The sequence below is a fragment of the Perna viridis genome, chromosome 12 (genome assembly GCF_037379345.1).
Source record: "Perna viridis isolate PV_CMFRI_1.1 ecotype Kerala chromosome 12, ASM3737934v1, whole genome shotgun sequence".
NCBI lineage: Eukaryota > Metazoa > Mollusca > Bivalvia > Mytilida > Mytilidae > Perna > Perna viridis.
In genome coordinates this window covers 10,552,768-10,567,991 of record NC_142456.1, presented here as the reverse complement: position 1 = coordinate 10,567,991, position 15,224 = coordinate 10,552,768, and the positions used below count along the sequence as shown (strand labels likewise).

Here is a 15,224-nt window from a genome sequence, read left to right as displayed (position 1 = left end):
GTGTTTTTTTTTTCTTTTTGTTGGTTCCATGCTTATCTTATATGTCAACATGTATTTCTGCAAATGTAAAGCTAACATAGTAAGTGACCAAAAACTGGAGCAGAGGAACTCAAAGAGATTCTTACAAGACATTCAACCTAAGTGTGTCAACAAACTAAACCATAGAAAAAGCTCTTGGCACTGGATTAATACAATGTATCTTATTTTATTCTTTTCATCACAAATACATGGGAAAATGGAAATAATATATTAATTTTGAAATTTATGTAACAATAGACAAGCCAAGGTCTATCCCCAGATTGTAAAGCTATCAAGAGTTCTACAAAACTCCTCTCCAGCTGTGAGTGTGTACAGTTAAAGTATTTTATGATGAGTTATCATCACTGTTAATGTTTTCAGTAGTAATTATCATGTGTATTTTATTAACTTAAAAGTGCAAAGCAGAGACAAATAAAAAAGGTAAGACTATTTACTATAGCTTGGCTTTCAATAAGAAAAATGTAGGTTATACATTGTAAAGGAAGTGATTCATTACCATGTTGTTGTTAATCTTCTTGTAAGTTTTTTTTAAGTCAGCTCTGTAAAAGTTTAGTATTATGGATATAATAGGAATAATTTTCTAAAGGAATTTGTTCAAGGGGGGTTACTGTATATGTCCTCCCTTTTTCACATGTTAGTATTCAATAATCAAACATTGGGTTTTAAATAGGAGTTCCCCAACTTTACTGAGGATTTTTTATTTTATTCAAGTAGACCATTGATTTAAAACTTGAAAAGACCTGGACCTTTCATGCTTGATAGTGAATTTGTACCCCTGTAGAAAAGGGACCAATAATTTGTACCTCTGTACAAAAGGGACCTATAATCCCTTACATAATGACCATGTACTAATTTACAAAGAAACAGTTGTGTGTTTAAAATTATCTGGAATTTCGTCCACTCTCGAGCATGTTGAGAGAAAGTCTTTTCACAGACTGCACTGCACAATAGTTGGATTTCTCACACTAATGGAAGTTACATCATAGATCTTCAAAAGTGGTACTGGTCTATGAGAAATTTCCCATGATAAGGCGAAAGAAGTGATATTATTCTTATGATTGCTGAATGCTACCCACATTACAAAGCATTCTAGAATTTTAGTTTTATCCAAAATCAACATTTTAGTATTTTCAAAATGATAAAGACTGTTATGATTTCAAATTTCCTCAAATTACTGCATTTTATCACATAAATTATTTACATAATATATGATTGAATCCCTCAGAGACTGATGACATAACTCTAATCATTAAACACAAATACCAGGGTATTACATACAAGAGTAGTGCACATGTACTTGAAATGAAGTAGGCAATTGTGGTTTGTATTTTTTTAAGAATTTAACAGCTATATGAAATAAACCATACAAACAAAAGGCCACTCCAAATTATTTACTGTATCAATGTACCCATTCAGATAAAAAAATCTTGACAAAGCTATTCTTCACTGTGGTTTTATTCATCCTTCTTTATTTCTAATGATATCTAAGTCTCTTGGTTCACCATGTTTCCTTTTCTTTTTCTTCTACCCCAAACATGACATTTTACGAGCAATTCTGGCAGGTGTTTCAACAAAAGCAGAGGACACTTACCCTACCAGTGCACCTTATACATGCTCCAAGTTTTTAGTGGAGTCTACCTTGCTCATTTATTTTGGTTTCTTTGTATGTGTAATTTTGGTTACTTCATTTTCTTTGTTGTATTTATTTTTAATGTCAAGTTTTTATTCTTGGAATATATTCTAAGATTTTCTCTTGAATCTTGGTCCCTTTGATTACTCTATCAAGCAATTCAAAATTTAAAAATTATTCTTATCTGTTAAATGTTCCATAAATGCATTTATAACACAGATGGGCCCATACGTATTGCCTTACATTTAGTTTCACACGATGGGCCAATAGGTATTGCCTTATATTTAGTTTCACATGATAGGCCAATATGTATTGCCTTATATTTAGTTTCTAACTAATTAATGTGCAATTGGAAGCATGGATAAGCAACTAAATTAGAAGCATCACTGGAATCAAGTAATTTCAATTGAAAATTTAAAATCAAAGAACAAGAAATTTATTTTGAATGGCCTTTATTATGAATAACATACCTTAATTACTCTTCCCTTCTGCTTTCTGCTTCCATAAAACATTCTGAAAATATCAGGCATATGTTAATTGATGATGGTGATGGAAACGATTCTTATGAAGAGTACTATATACAAAGTAATTCTCTGACCAGGTGTATTTATAGAAGATTTTTAGTTCTCTAGTTATAAGGCCAAAAAAAAATCTGTCTGTTTCCTTCTACCATACTTACCCTAGTTTTTAGTGCCTCTCCTAAACATTTTATGGCCATTTTGGCTCAAGCATTGCTAAAGTCTAAATTGTTTGTCCATTAATTCAATATTAATGTTTTTAAAAAATAAAAAAAAAAAAATACCTAACTACCTACCCAACTTTTTTTTCTTGCTGGTAGCCAGAAACAAGACTATAATTTTTTTAGCCTGACTAAGATATAATGCTTTATTATCACAGTGAAAGGCCTTACTGCCATTATTTATTTTTGTGTCTTACATTTGGGAAAAGGATGGTGGTCACCCATTATTAGTTGTTAAATTGGATAAGATAAACCTTTTAATACATGTTTCATGTTCTGAAAAATATCCCTGAGCTAGCCAGAGGGCAGAGTTGGTAATACTACAGGTCAACACTGGGGAAGCGATGTAGAATATCTGACATCATAGAAAAAATTAAATGTTTCCAATAATACTTTGGTTTTGGAGAAATTCAATAATTTAACAGCAATGAATACCCAGCTGTTGCATACATGCATAAGTGAAAAAAAAACTAAATGTATTTATAAATAAGTACATGTATTTCAAAACTGCTAATGATATGGAAAATTGCTTCCAAATTATCAGTAAACCCTACCCTGCAGACATAGAAATGTCATGCTGTTTCTTGCATCATCCTGAATGCACCCCCTAAAGTACTGCAGTCATCTTAAAAACCTACTCTTGGAAATCCCTGAGAAATTTGTAGAAAGAATTGGGTCAGAAGCCAATCCTCTGCAACAAAATTTGAATAAGATTGTGCAATAAAGAGAAAACAAGCAGACATAACTGTTCAGATGATTTATAAATAATACAGCTATGCACTAAATGTCTTTTATTATTTCCATTGAAGATTTTGCCAACAGAAATTATAAAACAGATGCCTCAGGAAAATAATGGCTTTAAATATATTCTAATATTCATCCAATAATGTTTAAAATAAGAATTTTCATATGTTTCAAAATCTTTCAATTATTTGTACAAGTATCTCTAAGTAGCCTACTTGAGCATCTTCATAGATCACTCTTATTGTAAGTGTTTGAAGAAAATACTTAGGAACTAATTCTCCACCTTCAGCCAAAGCTTAATCCTCTACTTATATAAAAATATAACCCTTTTGACTGGCTTATACCACCTCTTCATAGACAATTCTGTACTTGTACAAAATTATAACTCTTATTCATCTAAAGACCTCTAAAAGTACAAAAATGACCTAGTCAATGAATAACATAACCTTGAACCTCTACATGAAAAAAGGTCAACTTGAATACTGCATTACACAATATACAACTGTATTATTCATTCATATCATGACAAGACCTTATAACTCATAGCCTTCTTAGTACAAGTACATAGTAAAAGAAAACATCAACCTTGTGTATAAATAAAACTACTTCTAAATTGAAAGTCTTCTTACTCTGATTTAATAATGAGTTAAAAATTCTCTTTCATAAATGACTGAGTACAAGTTTCCCTTGTGAATGAATAGCATACCTTTAAGTTCTGCATCTCACACTGTATAAATATGTATAAAAAGACCAAACCAAAACTTCAAAGACTTGAAAATGAAATGAACACACCAAAATTAGGGTTAGAGTGGCATCTCAGGAGGAAAAATGGGGGCTATGCAGCAATAGATTATGAAATTTACAGATGGAGCCTCATAGGGTACCCAAAATTTATCCCATGAAATGTTAGAAAATACATTGTCTATTCATTTTTGTTCATGAAATGATGTTTAATAAGAAATTTGCCTGATTGTTTACTAAACTTTATTGCTTTCTGAGTATTATCAATCTTTTTACTTAATGTGAAAACTGTAACATGTCAAGAAAAGAGGGACTGGTCCAAAAGGGCTACTTCCCCCTATGGTTTCAACAATGCAATGTCCCTCTATTTTAGGCTAGCTGGGACATAACTATACAATTAAATTAAGCTATTACTTATCACCAGTAACAAATTATTGATATTTACATACAAGAAAAATGTCTTTCTTCGCTAAATTTAGCAAGATGCATTAAGGGCTATAGAGCAGAACTATGAAGGCTTCTGTAATCTGCAGGGATGTCACATCTCTATGTAAATATATGCAGATTGAATTGTAGCCTTGTAATTCCACAGACACAGGAAGATTTACACTGCAATGTGCTTTGACAGACTTGGCCATTAGACAAGGTTTATGGTTTTCAGATAATTGAAGTTTCACAGCTAAAAATGTTAGTTTTACACTCTCTAACACATAGTAATGTTAGCCATTTCTAATTTCACATTGAAATGAACTCCCTATATGATTTACCCATTCTATTCAGGAGTAGCTAGAAAACATATAATTTAGTTAAATGGAAAGTTGATTTGGTTGTGCACAGACATCCCCACTTATGGATTGATGGGGACATTATCCTGTAAATGAACCGTATTTGATTCTGTTAATTGTAAATAATTTGAGCTTTGTACTATAAGTTAGACATTACAAAAGATAGAAAACTTCCTGTATGTTATATTCAATGATTTAGGCCACTAGATCTACCATATAAAAGTTACATGTTGGAACAAATGATCATTCTATCGATTGTGTTACTTTTTGGTACTAGAGCATATCCTAGCTAGGGCCCATACGGGCAATACTGACTGACCAAAGAAGAAGCACACACCACTACACTTCAATAATTTTCTTGTAATTCAACTAATTTTATTTGAAAAATTGGAGTATGTGCCAAGCCAGGATCAGCCTTTAACTCAATTTATTCATTGTTATTTCTCAGTGGTCCTATCCAGAGCCTGCCCCTCTCATATGCTAAAAAAAATCCGATTGATAAATTTATAGAGATAAACTCTGGGAAATCATTGGAGTGGACCACACTTTGGCCAGTCAGAAGTTCCCTCTTTACAGACTTTCTGAATCTGAAGTGGACCCCACTTGGGCCAGTCAGTGGGCTCCCTCTTTACAGACTTTCTGGATCTGGAGTGTACCCCACTTTGGTCAGTCAGCAGGTTCCCTCTTTACAGACTTTCTGGACCTGGAGTAGACCACACTTTGGCCAGTCAGCAGGCTCCCTCTTTACAGACTTTCTGGATCCGTGATTGCTTTTCTAAACAAAAGCCCATACTCTACACAACCGAAGACATTTTTAGACTATTATATTAGTGATGTTTTTATTTACTTTCAGATTATCCAGATAAAGAATACAACAAACAGAAAAGTCTAATGCAGTTACACTATGTGTAGTAAGTAAAATTAAAATGTCTAATGACCTATCTTTTATAAAGATAGTGTAAACAGTCAATCTAAAAATATATCTCTCCACTTCCCTGTATGTTTATACAAATTTTCAAGATGTAATGCTGAAGAGTTATGACTATCATATTTTTACTACAGAATAACAGTAATATACAAACCCCCAGCCAAAATTTTTTAGGGAGTGGGGATGTGGAGTATAGTTGGGGAACATTATTTGGACAAAATTCTCCTTTGTAAAAAGTGCTTTACCATTTTAATGCACATTTTATAATAAAGTAGAACTCACTTTGCTTCAAAGGAGAGGAATTGTCATACTATGACCCCCTTTCCTTGGCTAAAGACCAGTGGCAGACACAAAATTACATTTAGATAGTAATGGTTGTTACTTGGTAGTTCTAAATAATTCTTAATTCACAAAGGTCACCTATTGACAAGGTCACTGTATCATGACCCAGTGGCTAACCTTTATCTTGTACTGTTTGGTTGACAGTAATTACTAAGTACAGAATTTCAAGTAATAATATCAGTGTACAGAATTATAAAAGGACATGACACTTGGAATCATCTGGTATGAGTAATGTAACCCCTAGCATCAACCATTTCATGCAATGAACACAATGTCATAAAATAACTACACAATTTTGTGACAAAGTCCTCATCAAAATGAGGCAAAAGGATTTGTGTTTTAAAAATATTTGTGAAATTTTAATTATTTACCTATTTGTAAAGTTTAACAGTGTAACATTTCATATTTTTGTATATGATTGTGTTTTGTTTGACCTCCTCTTTACCCCTGTGTATTTTCATCCAAATGAAATGATCAAAATTAATTCTATCCATGATTTCCATCTTTCTCTACTGACTATGTCTGGGTTGTGACTTAATAATATTTTTGTAAAAATCTTAAGAAAATTTGAAGTAACAACCTGATTGATTCAGTATTTTAGAAGTTTATGATGCATGAAGTAAAAGGTTTTTACCCCATACATCATGGCTTCAATACATACTGTTAAATTCTTTAAGTTCTTCTACCATTGTGCTTTTCAAAAGATCTGCCTATTTACATAACATTAAAGCTATATAATTCTCTACCATCTTTTTAAAAAAAGATAAGTGTAATTTTACACCTCATGGAAATTGAAATATTCTCATTAAACAGCAGGGCTTTGTAGCCAGTAATATCGGACAGAGAAACAGCACGTAATTGATTGAATTCTTACATGAGAAATAGCATAAAAAGTGGGTTTATAAAACCCTAAATTCTTATAGTACATCCCAAGTCATGTCAATATTACACCAAGTTAGATCTGATCCAGCAAGTTCATTGCAATGTACATAATATTTGTAAACTGTAAATATGACACGGTATGAATGATTTCCAACAACTAATGACTTATTTCTAATTGAAGTAGAGTTCTTGTCAGCAAGTAGTTAGGCAGAGGTTGCATATTTCAGTGAACTTGTAATGTCTCAACCAAACAGCAATATACCTGAATCTAAACCAGACATACGGTCCTTTTAAATCAGTTTCAGTGAAGGGTATTAAAGAAAATTCCTTAACTGATAGGTAATAGTTTTGCTGAGTGCAGCACGATACAACTGCAGTCAAAACATGAAAAGTTGGAGCAAATGTGGACACAATATTAGTTTTTGATACACTTAAACATAGGGACTTATTTATTATGGACACATCAAATGGTTTGGACACTATACTGCAAAAAATTTTATATTAAATTAAAAATTTTCAAAATCACACCAAAAATTTTCATGTTTCCCTTTGTCCCCTTATCATTCGAAAACTGTTAGAGAAATCTGAAATCTGATTGGAAAATGCAGGCAGAGATTTTTATGAGAAATCCAAAAAAAAAATTTGAAATCAGACCAAAAATAAAAAATCTGAATTTTTGCCAACTTTGACCCATACAATTTTAAAATGGTCCAAAACACATAAAATCTGCTGATACATTTCTTTACCAGAATTAAATAAGGGACACAATGAAAAAAAAATTTAAAAAAAGTTTACATGGGTTTAAATTAATCACCTATTTTTACCTATTATTGCCTCTTACTCTGAAATGATAGCGCTACAAGGTCTAAACTAAATATGAACCTTCCTTTAGAAGTAAGTTAAAATCATATCAAAATTTTAGACCAATTGATTAACCACAACATAAGCTATCACACAGATTTTTTGTGGTTGTTTAAAAACTCTTAGCAATTATGGTGAATAAAACTAATAGCAATATCAAGACAGCAAAGAGCTGATGGAAGTTTGTCTGTCCTGCCACATCAACAGGCACTGTTTCTACCTCATTATTAGTCTTACCTGAATAGAGGGAACAATGATAATTTATATTTAAAATATTGAAAACATTGTTTTTACAGTTATCTACCCATAAGCAGGCCCAAAGTATTATTAGCTGAATGAGAATAAAAGAATTAAATTGCTTTGATGAGCTTGTTTAATAAGTTTGGATGGTAATCTATTACAACAGTGTACTTTTTACCCCCTTTAATGCCAAAACTTTTTCTAAAATTCCAATGGTACAAATATTATATATTATATAGTACTTCAATACTTTTTTGCTAATACGATTACATCCTAATTCTTACGAAGACTTGTATTTTAAATGTGACCTAAATAAGAAACAAAACAGGAAGTAGAGATTGATTTAATGTTGAACAGCCCTATTTTCCTTATTGCTCCTTGGTGTTTCCGCCAGTTATAATTTTTCAATTAACTCATGAAATTGCAATTTAATGCATGCACACACTGACAGCAGATTTTTATTTTGAAGTGTAGATCTTCAATCTCCCTGCAATGTAACAGTTTTAAAAGAGACAATGAGAGAAAATTTCAATCAAATTCACTTTCTTAGTAATCCTTGAGGGATTGATCTAGAAATAGCAACGTTGATGCTATGGAAGATTACACTGTTGCAAACACTTCTCCTCACAGTTGAAATCCAATTAAAATATTTTTATGGCTTTTTATCTGTTTTATGTAATGTTCTGAATTCCTTTACACCCCCTGCTGTTTAGAGATCTTTTTGTCAAATAGAAGTAAAATGCAAATGCAGTTTATGAATTATTATGGTATATAATTTGATTTCAATAATACCGTAATTTTACAAGTGCATGTTACCTAAAAATATATTTTTATCAGTATGGGTAATCTTTAAACAGGTTCATTTGCATCTTTTAGAAATCAATTTTCACAATTCACCTGTTTTATTACAAAAAAAAGTTTTAAATTATTATTCAACAACTCCTTTAAATGAATATGCACTGAAAAACTAAATAGCAGATTGAGATGAAGGGAGACAGCCTGGTTCTTTCAACCTTCTTTTACCAAGCAGCCTTCCAAAAACAAGCTGCCAAATCATTTGAACGGACATACCTGAAAGTTCTGCTAAATAAATTCTGAGTATCACTTACAGGAACCTATATATTTGTAACAACATGGAATGAAAATCTGTACCAATATTTGGCCATAAACTTTTTTCTTATGACAAGCAGACACATTAAATATTATTAAATCTAAACAGATGGACTTCAAAGTTTTAAGGTAGTCTGCAATGAAAATAAAGCAACTTGATAGTTAAGGTACTTTTACTTTCAACTTATGTTTATTTTTGGCACTGTCTGCACTGAAATCTTTTTCGTCTAGTGCTATTATAAAGGACAATTTTCAGAAATGTCCCCTATGTGCAAGTGATTTTTCCTATGCACATGGTATAGTTTTGCTTTTTACCCTTTGACCTTAATGACACTCTTCTATGGAAATGCAAGTCACCTGATCTCACTTTTCTTTCCCGATTGGCCAATTACTGATAACTTAGTGGTGTTCAAAAAAACTGTATCGAAATGGCATGCCATGTGTTATTTTTATGAATGAAATGTAGAAAATTATAAGTAAAAAGAACAAGATTTTACTGTGTCTGCTATCATTTTGAAAAGACAGTACTTGTTTTCTTTCACCCAAATGTACAACCACCCTACTGGCAAATGATACACTCTTGAATTTTAGATAGGTTTCACTGAATTTAGCAGCATACAGGCTTGAGGAGTCTTTTTTTTACTCCTTTTCCAGTTCTTCAATGACAGTTATTACATTAGATCATGACTTCTTAGTCTATATTTAAATAAACCAAATTCTTCTTGTGATTTCATCAGTGCAAACCAATAAGATAGTGTCATAATTTACTTATATTCTGGTTTATATAGAAACAATTTGTTACAACTTACATCTCAACCCTCACAGAATTATGATTAGATAACTTGATTTCAACCAAAAAGCACCTGGATAAAAATCATAGAATTCTCTGATCAGCAATATCATAGACCTTAACCTGATTGATATGGGGTTGATGGTTAATGAAGGGAAACAGCTGGAACTATAATCAATAACCTTTCGAAACAGGGGCCAGAACTTATAGATTTAAAGCCAGAGAGTAAGACATCTGGATCTTTGTTCAGTGACCTCTACCTAGTCAGGGGTCATAACCAAAGAGTAAATCACTTGATTAAACTGGCAAATTATATTTCTATGATAACCCTCCTGTCATGGCACTATGATTACTCCAGCTGGATATAAACCACCCTTTAAATGGGAAATTTATATCACACCATGTTCAATGCAGCATCGTTAAGAAAGAAAACTATAATCTTGCATTTGTTTATACTACAGCTAATATAAAAAATATCCTTTAGCAGAAAAAAGTTGTAATCTTCTTAAGCATAAACACTGCTGCTCTGAAGATGAAAGAAAACAATTATCCCACATGTTTTTTACTGCAACTATTATCGCCTTTTAAAAGAAAAACTTGCAATCTTCTAAAACCACAACATTGTGATGTGATGTTTTGTTGTAAACTAAGCTGGCATCTCCTCAATCTGAGATGTTTAAATATCTTAATTTAATTCAGAGTCAAGTCCTGATTCAGAGTAGGCATTATTCTTGTCTATGAAATCAAAAGAGCATTGGGAGGAATGACAAGAAGACTACTGAATCTGGGTCAATTTCATCTAGTCAAAACGAATATCATTCTATGTCTACAAAACATTTTGTGAATAGGGTGGGCAGATTTCTACTGCTGCATCATATGAGTTTGGAATTCCATTTCTTCATACACCAAGGAATATGGCACAATTAAGTCAGAAAACAGCTTAGTAGTTGCCAGCCAACCTCTAAAATAGCTGGGAAAAGAAATTAAAGGAGCCAAGGTTTGAGAGGAAATCAAAAGACTATATATTCCAAGGATAAATTTTAGACAGGGAAATAGAAACACACATTAAAAAAAGATCATGCAATAACCAAAATGGCATGTACAAAGAAACAGAAGTAATTCAATGAGCAAACCAAACTAAAAAAACTGGGAGCATGAACCAGGTACTAGTACAGGTTAGGATGGGTCCAAGTCAGAAAAAAAGCTTTATAGCATTTTAACATCTAGTATAACTGAAATAGGACTGAGGTTCTGTCAAACAACACCCTAAAAAAATATCAACCCCTGGTTAATAAAACATCGTATTAATATCAACCCCTTGTTAATAAAACATCATATTAACTATTTCTTCTTTATTCTTTATAATGCTTTACAAAAATTTACCCTGAGCTGATAACATTACTGGAAGCATAATAGTATTAAAACAGAGAGGTGGGAAAATATTTTCTGAACAATATAATTGATTAGATCATGAATTTTATTGATCAGTAGGGAAGATATGAATATAATCAGTTCTTGTTTGAAATTCACATATTTTCTTTGATTGTTTAGTTTGGTGTCTGTAAGAAATCTGTATTTTCTTGGCTTTCAGTCAGAATCATAGGCAATGTTATACTTGTTGCTATAACAATGATAGTATATCATTTAAGTTAAAGCTGTTTGTATATTGGACAAATTGCATGCAATATTATATTCAATTTTTTCTGGTTTTTAAATCAAGTATGACACTTCACATGCAACAAAAAATTAATAGCCTTTATTACATGTTCTATTTAAAGGTTCCTAAAATATTTAAGTTCTTTATGTAAAGGAAATGATAATCAAAAGAGATAAAACAGAATTACTGAAAATTACACATATTTTTTTTTTAAAAATCAATGATCTACATATTGTAGCACACTGAGTTTAGAAAGTCCTAGGAAAAGTATATCAACCAAATTGCTATAAGATGTGTTTTCTATAAATAAGATGTTGATAGCCTAATGACTCTATAGGAGACACTAGTCTACAATAACCCAGGAAAAAATTAATCTCCTGACTTTTGATTAAAATTAACAATTAATGAGGATTTAAGTAAGCAATGAAAGGAGACATAAGGCCAAAACATTGCAAATAAAACAAACAGACTGACTAGGTACATTAGATCCTAATTGACCATACTAACATTACTATAGAGTTATCTCCCCCTGGCTAAATAATTGGTCAATTATGTGAATGAGATTATCTTATCATAAACCTGTCAGAATTGGGTCATTACAACAGGTGTATATCAGATCTATGCAGTTTCCTCATTGAAAACAACTCTCAAAGTTCAAGGGCCTTATCATAATCCATGAATCTGGTTATATGTGAAGAATATTAAATTCTCCAATAAATTCTACCATGAATATATTAAGATCAATATGATTAAGAGGGGTCAGCTGAAAACATTATGCTGTAAGCATACCAAATTCTATATTACTCCCATGAAGCCCAATATTAAGTGGACCAAAATTTACAGTGGCAGATCAGGGGAGATCCTACCATTCTTGGGTTGGAACCCCTCACATTTTTCAGAAACTTTTACGTGAACCTCTATTTCTGAATTTATGGAACATGCATGTATCTTTTTAAGTCACTAATATTGTTAGTGACTTCTTGCACTTGTAATTTCAGTACTTTATATTCACATATGATTTGCATAATCATATATTTATACTCAATGTTATGCTGCAGATCTGTGCCATGTTTACTGCCATAGCATCATAGTTCCAACTTCATACAAGATAAAAATGTACCTCCTAAATATCATATACATGTGTTCTATGTGTGTTTCTTGCTTGTATGAGAACGGCAGGTTTACATGAAATGATCGGTTAGCATTGAACATTACCCAGTTTCCAATTCAGGCTTGCTTCAAGACTATATAGATTATATACATTAGCTGGGCCTCGTATTTTATGAATATTCATTGCCATATGATTAATCTGGTTCCCTGGTCAATATCATAAGCGACCCAAAGATTGCTAAAATGTACCTCTTTTAAAAAATATCCTACACATGTCTATGTGTGTTTTTTTTTGCTTGTATGAGAACAGGAAGTTTACATTAAAAGATGAAATGATTGGTTAGCATTGAATTTATTTAATATTACCCATTTTCCAATTCAAATACGGGCATGTTACAATTGAATATATAGACATATACATTATCAGGACCCCGATATATATATAAATAGCAATTGCAAGTTGTTTAATCTGTTTCCAGGCAACCAGTTGTTTTGATTGAAAACATTTGGGTCTTTACAGTTGCGAAAGAGTATGCAATCATATCAAGGCAACAAAGATCCTAGTGCAAGTCACCTGATTTTAGAGCATATCGCATCCATGCCATTTTGGATGTTGAAAGTAAGCCAAAATCAGTGGTAAAGAATATTTGATGATTAGCGACTTCAAAAACTTCAGTCTTTGAATTAAAAAGGGTATTAAAAAGTGTTGGATTACACAGGACTAAGGGGTTCATTTGAATGTCCCACACCTCTAAGACAACACCACCATGGAGTCAATAGAGTATACAAATGTCTTCCTCTGTATATAATCACTAGGATCTTTTACCCTTTATCACTAACTCCTAAACATAAGGACTTTATAAACATATCAGACACAGAGCAACTGATTCCATGGTCCTATATTACATCATTACAGAAGCTCTTAGGGACAGATTAGTGTTTAGGAGTTTCAGAACAAACAATATGAATTTGACCACAGCTACTTATCAATAGCTCCTGGGGCTAGATAAGTGTTTAGGCATTCCAGAACAAATAATTTTGATTTGACCAGAGCTACATTGTCTATAAACTTGTGTTATAATTTATCAGTAGCTCCTGGGGTTAGATGAGTGTTATTAAGAAAATTATGATAAAGGTTATCATCGCTAGATTATAACTCATTTGAAGTTCTGAGAACTGGTCAACAATACTATGTAACAACAGTCAACAATTGCAGGTATCTAAGTGATATCAAAGATAACATATTTCAATTTCATCCAAATATCTAAAGATCAGTATAAACTTCTCCTCCTAGTGAACTCATTTTTAACTTATTGTCACTTTAGAATGAATAAGAAATGGAATCTTATAAGTAGATAGTGTATTTATATTGTATCTAGTTAAACCAAGAATTCAATGTTTGGACTAAAGTATTTAGTTCAAGAATCAAAGACCTGCTATCTTGAAATTTAAAATACAAATTCAGTTCTGTTGGTTGCTAACTATTTAATTTAAAGATTCTTTTAAACAAAGAAATTTTAACCTCTGTCTAAAACATTAACTTCAATATATTTACACATCACTGATATTAATTTAGTGATTAGCTAACATATACATGCATTGGTCCATGTACCGGTACATCTACCTACGAGACCAACATAAGTGATTCAGACTACTGGAAGCCTCTAGTTGATATGTACAATTGAAGTGGCCATACATATAATTCAAACAAAAAATAAATGTTCAGCACTTTAATTCATTTTCATTGTATTATGAGGACAAGTCTTACTTTCAGCTTTCTAAAACAATATAATATTTGTGATTAAGAACTTACCCCTGGTAATTTCCTATAGTTTTATATGATGATGACTGTTATCACTACTATCATTTGGTAGTGTCTTGAAAAAAAAAATTGCAAGTAAATATTTTTGGGGAAGTGGCATGGTAATGGGCAGTATCCTAATCTTCTGTAGGATTGAGATTTTGGTATTTGAGTTACTGTCTTATGAAGAACCTTGAGTAAGTTAACTTAGCTTTGAAGGACTTTTGTAAATGTGTCACATTTTCTTACTATCTGAATTATGTGTGTTACAAATTTAACCTTCAAATAAAGTTTTTTTTCAATTTCAATTCATAATGTGTACACATTGGATGAATTTATAGATGCAATGTAGTGTAAATAGTGTTAAACTCATCTCCTTCCTACTTCCTTTTCAGTATACTTATAAGTAATTATAGCGAGTAACACTCACATAGTAGTCAAAATTATCCCTCTTGTGAGACTATTTTTTCTTTTCTTTCTCACCTTTACCGCATTAACGTTTGACCAAGGACTGTCATAAGTATTATAAACTCCGTGGTACACAGGCATTTGTCTCAAAAGAAATTAATCATAAGTTTCATTTTGTTTAGGGATAATTTTTTAACTTAAAAGACAAGTGCCTAATTTTAAAAAAGGCCCCAACAAACGAAGATTATCCGGTCTAGAGAGTGACAATTAAAGTGTTTTCTCATTTGTTTAATTTGAGGCTATATCATTTACCATATATGACAGTTAATACTCTAATGTGTCACAGAACGAAGACAGGTAATTTAATTTTGCACCTGTACACACATTTCACCTGTGTTGTCTGCTATCGATTTATCT

The 15,224-nt window shown here is 31.8% G+C and overlaps 1 protein-coding gene and 1 long non-coding RNA gene across 14 annotated transcripts in view; one reads left to right on the top strand and one right to left on the bottom strand.

The window, feature by feature from the left end:
* The window catches only part of LOC148601161 (uncharacterized), a 42,204-nt gene extending 26,985 nt beyond the window's left edge, over positions 1-15,219 (bottom strand). For both annotated transcript variants that reach the window (XR_015917329.1, XR_015917330.1), the window contains exons 1-3: positions 15,120-15,219; positions 14,412-14,475; positions 2,140-2,182 (exon numbers count right to left, since the gene is read on the bottom strand). This is a non-coding gene — a long non-coding RNA (uncharacterized LOC148601161). The remainder of the gene's footprint in view (positions 1-2,139; positions 2,183-14,411; positions 14,476-15,119) is intronic.
* LOC148601160 (D-glucuronyl C5-epimerase-like) overlaps positions 1-15,224 on the top strand; it is a 72,687-nt gene that overhangs the window by 40,543 nt on the left and 16,920 nt on the right. For all 12 annotated transcript variants that reach the window (XM_088556425.1, XM_088556428.1, XM_088556429.1 and 9 more), the window contains one exon: positions 5,532-5,589. The gene's annotated coding sequence lies outside the window, so the exon portion shown is untranslated. The remainder of the gene's footprint in view (positions 1-5,531; positions 5,590-15,224) is intronic.